The sequence below is a fragment of the Micrasema longulum genome, unplaced genomic scaffold (genome assembly GCF_059751315.1).
Source record: "Micrasema longulum isolate JH-2025_06_02 unplaced genomic scaffold, ASM5975131v1 h1tg000709l, whole genome shotgun sequence".
Classification (NCBI taxonomy): Eukaryota; Metazoa; Arthropoda; class Insecta; order Trichoptera; family Brachycentridae; genus Micrasema; species Micrasema longulum.
The window spans coordinates 155,067-165,848 of record NW_028277905.1 but is presented as its reverse complement, the minus strand read 5'-3'; the positions used below and the strand labels follow the sequence as shown (position 1 = coordinate 165,848).

General features: G+C 32.2%; 1 protein-coding gene across 1 annotated transcript in view; it reads left to right on the top strand.

Annotated features, from left to right (window-relative positions):
* Window positions 1–1,869: 1,869 nt before the first annotated feature.
* The window catches only part of LOC148279523 (neurobeachin-like), a gene marked incomplete at its 3' end in the record, with an annotated part of 163,577 nt that continues 154,664 nt past the window's right edge, over window positions 1,870–10,782 (top strand). The window contains exon 1 of the mRNA XM_088229806.1: window positions 1,870–1,993. The remainder of the gene's footprint in view (window positions 1,994–10,782) is intronic.

The following is a 10,782-nucleotide window of genomic DNA, read 5'->3' as shown; positions in this document are numbered from 1 at the left end:
AAACGAAATATTTGTTCAATAAAAGTTCTGTGTTTTTTATACGTGTTTTTTAAACAAATGTTTTTATAAAATTTATATTTGAAATACCAGTTTTTTGTGTACTCATATTACCATCATTCCTTTTTGTTAATTGTGGACTGTCAAACACTTTAAGATAGACATTACGGATTTCTGCCAAACGAAATATTTGTTCAATAAAAGTTCTGTGTTTTTTATACATGTTTTTATAAAATTTGTATTTGAAATACCAGATTTTTACTTACTCATATTACCATCATTTCCCTTCCGCACCTAATGAAGCAAAGGGCACTGAATTAGTACACAAATCGCGGCGTATCTCGATCATTTTTGTTACATGAAGGTAAGGTGATCAGTCTTACGCTTTAAGTACCAGTCTAGGGACTATGAAATATTCTAGTGTAAAAACACCCTTTCAAATAATATTTTATATCAAGTATGCCAGGAATCGAACTCGAGACCTCTTGCATGGTAGGAAAATGCGCTGACCATTACACCACGAGGCCGACGATTTTTTTTATTTTTTTTAATTATTTCATATTTTGGGCAGCAGTACGAAATCTGAAATTTGCCTGCTGTCACTTTTATGCACTACTTTTTATTGCTTCATTATATTTTTTTAATATTCTAACTCTTGAACGGGAATATTTAACTTAATTAATTTACCTTAAAAAATATATTATTATTATTATATAAATTTTAAGCGAGCAGCTTAAAGCTGATATGCCTTAATCTATTTTAACGAAAGTTAGCTGTTGTCCTACTTAAACCTTTCCGAAACAAATTAAGTCCATTTTTGAACCCATTGAAACTTCACATTGAGATCAGCTCTTATGGCAGCTTATTCCAACCATCAACAACCCTATTGCTCAAGAAATGCTTCCGTGGATTTAGATCGAATCTCGTCTTCTCCAGCCTGAGACTGTGGTCTCGAAGACGATTATCTTGTTTAAACTTGAACGTGGAATCCAAATTTGGGCAGCTATAGTGACTGTTGAGTATCTTGTATGTCTCTATCAGGTCACCCCTTTCTCGCCGTTCCTGTAGCGTTGTGAGACCGAGAGTTTCCAGTCTCTCCACATACGGAAGCCGTTTTAGGCTCGGTGACAACTTTGTAGCTCGTCTTTGGACTCTTTCCAACAAGTTGAACCCTTAACAAAATAGGGATTACATATCTGAAACCCGCATTCGAGAGTAGGTTTAATATAGGTTTTGTATATTTTTAGTAGCTTTTTTGCAAATTTAGCAATATTAATAATAATAATAATAATAATAATAATCAAAGTTTATTAACAAAAATAACAATAACTTTATCTACTAAATAAACGCTTAGGTAATAGATTTCTCTTGATCATGTCTAGTCTGCCTAACTAGGTACAACCTGTTTTAAGGCAGACATTTTTATGCAAAAATAAACAATAACATTACTACCTACTTGTTAATAAACTAAACAGTTATACAATATTAATTATTATTGATTATTATTTTTCGTAAATTTTCAGACTTTTCTCGACCTAAATCCAGTAACCAATTTTTTACAAATTTGTTAAATCTTTGGGTAGCATATTGAATATTTTGGTAATTCAAACCAAAATCAAAGTATGTGATAGACCCCATGACCCATCCTCTAGTTTGACTGGTAGTGTGGGAGTGTTCCTTTTGGGATTTGAGAGAATAATTTACTTGCACAAACATTATTATTCCAAAAATATATAATTGTCTTATATCTAAGATCTCGAATTCCTCAAATAACTTGACGCTGGGTTACCTGAAAGGGCTTTTTAAAAATTATCATTGTAAGACTTGTTTGATTTTTTCCATGTGTCTGACTATATATTTTTGTTCCAGGCTGAAATATGGTCCGTGTTTATTGCTATCCTCCGAAAAAGCGTTCGCAATCTGCAGGCGTGTACTGATGTTGGACTGATCGAGCACGTTCTCAAGCGCCTTACTAGAGCAGACACGGTTGTGGCTGGTAAGATATATATATTTTTATAATCTATTTGTTTTTAAACGCCAATAATGGCGTTATTTACATGTTAGATAGTGCACGTAGGTCAACAAAGGAAAGAAATCAAGTAAACATTAAATTTGTCAAAATTTAACGATAGAAGAAAAATTGCCCTGAACTGTTATCTCTCATCAACTTCAGGGTGCTTGGAAGAATGACTAGACAGGTGCCACCGTTTTGTAGCAACAATTCACGGACAGTGTATACTTGTGATGCCGTATTGAACAGACTTTATGATCTCGGCAATAGTTATTCCCACGTATCGGATATATTTAGTGTAGGGTATTGTTCCTAAGAACAAACTTTTGAAAGATGGTGAATTGTTATTAGAATTATTTATTTATACATTTCATAATATATACATTTTTTTGTTTGTTGAAATAGTACTTACGATTTTTCTTGTTAAATTACTTTAAAATATTTTATTATTTATTTTTTTTTACGTTTATTCATAAATTGTTTAAACTTGTTTATTTTTTTTATAAATCTTGTATATTTTTTTTATAAATCTTGGGTAAAAGGAAATTATTTTTTTTTTTTAAATTAAATCAAATATGTTAATATTATATTTTTTTGTAAAAGGCAGATTTGCCGTAAGTGGTAATAAAATAAAATAAATGAATAAAAATTACAATTAAAATCTTGCTTAAAATAGTTGAGGGAAATTTCAGAACTCGGCTTACTCAGTGTATTGACAATGGTGGCCGTCACATCACTGATGTGTTAAACGAGGAAAAAATAAAAAAATATATCTTCATATCTTCAATACTTTTTTTAAAAATAACTTTAAAAATCAGCAAAGTTAGCTGCCGCTCCCTGTATCTACTCGTACCAGGCGCGTGCGGTGACTATCATAAGGGGTGCAATTACAAATCTGCTCTATCTCTTAGTGGTTAATTTGGGGATATTTATTTTTCCATGCGACTAATTTTTGCCACACTAATGATTTAACGTCAAAAAATATGAACGCGTCAAATCAAACAAACCAGTCCACGTGTAGTATTCAGTGAACATGATAAAAAAAGGAATCAATTCATTAGTTACGTAAACCTTGACAAAGAAGCTTGTTTGCTTTGAAACCGGTCGGTGGAAAATAAAAATTAGTAGTTAAAAACAAAGTTGTTTTATTTTTTTAATTATAATTATTTTCATTTGCAACATTATTGTATTACCCAAAACACTTAATTAGGTTGAATTGACCAAACTGTATTTGTTTTTTTTTCGTTTTTGAAGCAGTTTTATACACCATTTGACGTTTTTTTAATATTTTTTATATGGGAGTTGCTTTATTATTTACCTTGCTTATTACATACAAGGTTTATATTTAAAAAGGTGAATTGTTCTGCAATTATATTTCTTTAAATTTATCTATACTGTTGGGATCAGGAGGGAATATACTTATGTGGGCCAATCAGGAACTTCTCAGCATTTACTAATGTGGAGAGGAAACCACTTAAAACTCTTCAGGAGAAGCCGGCCTGTTGGCAGAAGTCAACAGACCTTCCGTTCCACTAGAGGAGTGTTCGGCATTTTGTTCCCTACTTTGGTTTATTTTACCAATTGCCTGCACTATATTGACCATGTATGATACTACCTCTCGTGTGAGTTCTTTATTACCTATCACCGACCATTTGACGTTTAATTATCAGTGTGGCCATTACATGAAGCAAAGTCGCATTAAAAAAATCTCCAAATTTAGCACTCTCTAGGGGTAGATAAGATTTGAAATACCACCCCAGAAAAGATGTTAACGACACTTGTTACTCAGGTACCCTCACGGTATACAATTTTTTAATACGAGGTATATAAAACAAGTGTAGTTTTATAAAAAAAATAGAAAAAATCTTTAATTAACATTTTATAACAGAGATGAAGAACATTTAAGAGAAGGTAATACAGAAGTCTAGGCATCTACAGGGCTTCTGACCTGTCAATGGCTGGTTTAAGTGGCCACTTTACACACTGTGTAACATTCACCATTCTGCCTATATTGGAACATCTATATTCCTTCAATTCTTTCATCTGTTGATGTTTGTGAAGTTAAAGAGCTGAAACCTTTATTTATGCGGGTGAGATTCATCTAATTGAATTATTTCACCTACATACTAGGCAACGCCTGAAAATATTATTTTTTCAATTTCTATACTTCTTCATAGATCAGGTAATTTATCAACAATATTTTGAGTTTGTCAAAATTTTTGTCGACAAAGACTGGATTCAACTCCCTGGGGAGCTGTTTATATTAACATTTTATAACAGAGATGAAGAACATTTAAGAGAAGGAAATATAGAAGTCTAGGCATCTACAATCTTTAAACCCAAAACTATTTTCCAAATAACTCTATCACTGCAGGAGCCATCTTTAGTTTTACAATCGTAAATATTTATCGACTTCGTTTAGAAGTCTTTATGCTTGACCGATCACAGTTAAACAAGATTTATTTATCGCAATCACGCGGCCGAACGCCATAGATTAAAAATATTATATTCAGTAGCCAAACGTCAAATCTGTGGTCAAATTCAGATTGTTTTATTGCTGTCTAAAATTGAGTTAAAATTAATATCTCAATAATTCAATTAAAAAGACGGCCTTCGTAGTGTAAAGGTCAAGACGCTTGACTCTCGCATGGAAGGTTCCGAGTTCGATTTCCGGTGAGAACACAAAACTTTAACGTAATTTTTCTCAAGCCAGAGTGTTCTGTGCTGTAATCCACCACTGTAATTGGGCCTCGGCTTGTTGTGGTGCAAAAAAAAAACCTTATTAAAACCGTATTTTCCATTTTTACCTAGCAGTGCTGAATAATATATATAAAATACGCAAAACGTTAATATTTTGAATGGTGACATTTAACAATCGGTGTGTCCACGCATCAGGTTTACGTGTGGCAATATTGAAAAATATTGTTATCCCGATCGACAAATTTAAATCGATGGTCCATTGGAATCGCTAAAACGATAAACAATTGCGGTAAGAATGTTATCGCGTCGGTTATTACTGACAAGTGCGGCCACTGTGACTGAGCAACGAGTTAAACTGTATTTTGTGTCGACAAAAATATGTGTTTATTTATCACCTAAAATAACCATACATGTTGATAACAGTAATCATGAAAATCTACCCGCTTGTTTACAACTCGTTGAAAATGCCCCCAAAACAATAAGAAAGCAAATATTTATCTTTTAAAAAAATAAAAAATAAAATTGGAATTTCTCTCTTGCGTTTTCAGAGTGATCTTTCTACACAGTTTTAATCAGTTAATTAAGTTTATTATATCTGTCTAAAAGTTTAAGTAAGCCCCCCTCTTTTGATTTGATCTCTTGACCTTATTTTCGTCCTTGTAAATGCCTCGCAAATTTCTTAATTCAATAAATTTTCACCCTCCATTTTGGCTTTGAAGCCTAAAGCGACCGTCTAGGCTGCAGTCTTGAGAAATTCATTTGTAGCCTTAAATTATTTAACTACACAAATTATTCTTGTCCCTTTTAAAATATTAAATGATCAGCACTTTAAGAGCGACTAAATATTTAATGTTTTTTTTTTATTCACGTCAATATGCGATCTGTCTTGCGAATTTGTTGTAAAACTGTGTTTGAAGGGTGTACAAATGTCGTGAGAACCGGAAAATATTTAAATAATATAAATACATTTAAATATCTTTACACATCTCTAGTTTGGAGCCAACTGGATTACAATTCTCCAATATGGTTACCTTATGAAATCACTTTCTCAGACTCTATTGAGAATATTCAGAATAAGTTTCTTAAATATGAAGTTTCGCATTATAAATAAATTGTCTATGTTTTATGAATGTATGTGTATGCGCATGGGTGTATGTACGTGTGTGAGTATGTACATGTGTATATATGTGTGTATTTTATATATATGTGTAAGTGTGAATGTATATGTTTAAAAAAGTGGATACGAATAAGTTTATATTTTATTAGTCTGTGCTCTCTATCAATTTGTTAACTATCATTATTTATTAGAATTGATGTTTTTTGTTGATATTTCTTGATAAAACTCCATAGTTAATGATGACATTATAAATAAACTTATCATTGAAACTTCTTAGTTTAGTTTTACTTTTTATTATTTTGACCAACGAATGCTTTCGCCTAAGTAGGCATCTTCAAGACTGGTCAAGATGCCTACTTAGGCGAAAGCGCTCGTTGGTCAAAATAATAAAAAGTAAAACTAAACCAAGAACTTTCATTAATAAGTTTATTTATTACTACTACTACTACTACTACCATCACGCCATTTCCCCGTAGGGGTAGGCAGAGAGAATGTACCGCCACACACGTCTATCCTGGCAGACAATCCTAGCCTCTTCCACATTCATACATCTTGTCATGCATGCCCTTCGGTTCCGTCTGCTTTTGACATGACCAGACTTAAGATTTTGGTTTATCTGATCATGCCACGTCTTCCTTGGTCGTCCTCGTCTCACGTTGCCGTTCATTTTCGCCATATATACTTGTTTGACCATTCATTCGTCGTCCATTCGTTCTACGTGACCAAACCATCTCAGAGACCCTTTCTTAATCTTATCATTTTATAGTTTATTTATGATTTTATCATAATCATTATTTATTATAATGTTATTGCCTAGCTTTGAACTGGGCATGTACCCTTGTTAGCTGGGCAAAGTGAACGAAAAATTGTATTTTTGATAAAAGGTGTAAATAAATAGTAAATTATAACAAAATTCTCTTATTTACTAAATTGCAAGAACGAAGACCATCAACCGATCTTACGACTTTATATAAAATGATAACACAAATGTTTGATACCCCTGATCTATTGAAGTTGATTTCATTCTATGTACCACCTAGATTACGCAGACCATCTACAATATTTTATTGTCAAAATTCTCGAACGGTAGCTCAATATAACTCACCAATTTTTAGATTACAGGATACCGGCAATGAATATGCATCATATTTTAATATATTTAGTTTATCTCTGCCTAACTTAAAAAATAAAGTGACCAACATATTTTTATCAAAAAGAGCAAATCAACTTCAGGAGATCGGGTTAGAATAGTTATAATTTGATTTTAAAGTATTTTGTTATTTTATATTTACTTTAAAATATGTATGTATTTCAAGTAATTTATAATGTACGAGTATATTAATATAGCATAATCGATTTCTTTTTCAAGCACTCTTTATACTACATATATGTAAATTTATTTATTAACGGCCATTGTCCATGTATACAATTTTTATGGTTTAAATATTACAATAAAATAATAGTTTAAAACATAAAAAAAAGAAAAGAAGCATTGACAGACATAAGGGACATCAAGACAAGATCTGGACTATTTATTTAGTGCTCGTTTAAATCGTTGTAAACTTAAACCAAAAAGTCCAGATCTTGTCTTGAGTTAACAATACGACAAAGACGGGTCATTGGAGAAGTAAGGCCATAGTTTGTCCTGTGCTGATCGATGAACAGTACTCTATTGTTTCTCAATCTACGAGTCGGAATATTGAATTTTACTTGTCCCATTAATGATGGAACATCGATTATACCATTTAGCATGCCGAACATATATATGGAGTCAATATTAGTTCTACGTTTTTGTAGACTAGAAATATTTAACATTGACTCTATTTTAGCATAAGAATAATTATCTCTCTCAAGTCTAAGCATCCACGCTATTTTTCGAAGCAAGCGATGTTGGACTGATTCAATGTGATTTATGCGATTGACATAGAATGGAGACCAGACCACGGAGAAATGCCGCATATAATATATTTATACATGTGCCAGCCTGGATTTGTAGACGGTACCACCTGTTTCATGTACCAATAAGTAAAACATCGTATGTTAAAAATGCTTTTTTCGTAGGACTTTTTCAATGTACAATACAAAATTTAAAAATATAGATTACACAAACATTACTCTGTCAGATTTAAAATTTACACTAAAAATGTATTATGTAACTTAGTAGACATTATAATAATAAATATGTACATCTCCCCTCCCCTCCTTATCCTCTCTTCAAGCATTTTTGTCCTTATCCCGCCCAATTTACAGTAACTTAATGTCCTTAAAATATCTTTGATTATTGAGTACATGAAAATAACATTTTTATATGTATAAATTGTAAGTATTTATTTGACATGTAATATATTTTCTTTACTCACTTTGTATACCATGTGGAAATCTGTTATTAGTTCTGAGTTTATACACTATATCTGTTTTCAATATTATGTATCTTTTTTGGGTGATACCGTGTATGTTGGATTTGATCCGACGTTTCGGCTACCATTGCAGGAGCCATCTTCAGGGAAAGGGAGGGTTTGTAGGAAAGAAACTAGAAATGTACCTACTGCTGACTGTGACACGGTACTAATTACTAGTACATAAACACATACATTTCTCTATAAAACACACAGTTTTCCCTGAAGATGGCTCCTGCAATGGTAGCCGAAACGTCGGATCAAATCCAACATACACGGTAACACCCAAAAAAGATACATAATATTGATAACAGTGACCGTGAAAACCTTCGCACCTATTTAACTATATCTGTTTGTTTACTAAAAATACGTATGTAGAACTGTTGATTTCCCAAATAAAATAAAATAAAATAAATAAATATCAAGAAGAAAGAGTACTGTGTTGTTATGGACAGTATGAACTTGTATAGCGAATGAACAGCGGTAAATGTTATGCAGAGTGTAAAATAATTCACTTTGACCAGGGCCTCGATTACGAACGCTATCTTTATCTTCTGTACGAATCGAGACGATTACCTTAACTTCTGTACTATGTGTATCTACTTCGGGATGTTCAACCTACTTGGTATCTCGACATCATATGATCGAAATCATGCAATGAATGACCCCAAAGATTTAGTCCGCGTTCCTTACTTCATTAAGATTCGAAATAGTTCTCATTTATATTTTAAATAGAGGTGGATAAGACCCCGTCTCCGAGAGGATACGTATCACTTGACCTGCATCACCAAAGTGACCGAATCTTTTAAGTAGTTCAATTGAGCGAATGTATCTTCAGCTCAGATAAAATAAAAATGGAAAGTTATATTCTGTTTTATTTTATTTTTATATGAGTAAGTGGAAAATATTAAATAAATAATCTCTTCCGTAATCTCTCTTCCTTTAAGCTCGGGTTTCCTAGGACAGCGGTGCCCGTATTTTAACGGCCGTAGTGAACATTTATGCGATTGACAGCCGTCGTAACGGTGACTAGAGAGTGGTTTCCTATAAAAATGGTGTTGATAACACCGTTAAAAAATAAAACCACTCTCTAGTCACCACTACGACGGCTGTCTACCGCATCACCGTTCACTACGGCCGTTAAGATACGGGCACCGCTGTCCTAGGAAACCCTAGCTTAACTCTTTTCTCTTTATTCCTTTTCCCGTTAAGTTATAGTATTGATTTAAGGTCCTTTATACACGGTTATCCAGAGTCAGATCGCGAAACTTCATAGGAACATTTCTCACGGTAAGCTTTTAAAAAAATCCCAATAAAAAATTCCAAAAAGTAATTTTTAAAAAAAAAGTTTTTTTTTATATTCTCAAAATGGATTAAATCTTTAATTTCTCAAACTAGCATCCCTTCCACAAACCCCTACCTCCCCTCAAAAATAAAGAGATAAAAACGTATTTGACTAACGAAGCGATATGCACCAGACGCGGATAAGTAAAGCGGCTGGGTAGGAAAGGGGTAGGGGTTTGTGGAGGGATTGCCTGTCCGAAAAATTAAGGATTTTCTACATTTTGAGATCATAATTTTTTATTTTTTTTTAAATAATTTTTTGGAAAAATTTTATCAGGACTTTTTTAAACCTTACCATGAGGAATGATCCTTTGAAGTTTCACGGTCTGGCCCTGATAAACCGTGTATACAAATACAGGTATTTATATTTTTGTATATCTTTAGCTTTTTTATATTTTTATTTTCTATTGAATTTGTTTTGTAACTTGAATTATATAAATAAAACTTGTTTGTAGGAAGAAATTACCATTCGGCAATAAGCTCGCCCATGTACAATTCACATTATGTACAAAAAGTTTAATAAGTAAAATAAAATAAAAAATAACACTCCCGCTTTGAATGATCCCAACTTGAATCACCATTTTTACCATGTCTTGTTTCTGCTTTTAATAAATAAATAGGTAAATTGAATTAACCGTATAATACGAACTTCGTGTTTCCTGCTTGAAAACTTTGGTTACCTCTCTTTATAAATTAATTTCAAGATACGATTAAAGTACCTCTAATTTATGCTCATAGTGGGACGTCTTTAAATGGAATATTCATGCTTGGAAAATCTTCTTTACAATATTATTCCTCTTTGAAAGTACACTTCCGCCGCTGCCTCTTCTTTTGAAACCTCCAACCATCTTTCGTAGGGAAATTAGTAGACTTATTTCTAATAAGAACTCACATACAAAATCTGCTCGGTTATATTTATTAGCACTCAGACATAATCGTTTATACTTTACTTTAATACGTTTGTTTTAAGGAAAATGCTTAACTTTTTCTTATTTGCGAATTAAGTCAAGATAAAAGAATTTTACTCAATTGTGTTAAAGACTGTAGTCTGGTAAAACGACATCAAAATTAGGAAATCGTACGATTTTGCCATTTTAAAACGAATGTTTTTTTTTTAATCGCGCATTATTAAAAAAAAAAAAAAATTGATAAAAACAATATTTCTATTATAAAGTTATTTTTGTTAAAAATATACTTAATAGTTTTATGTAATTAAA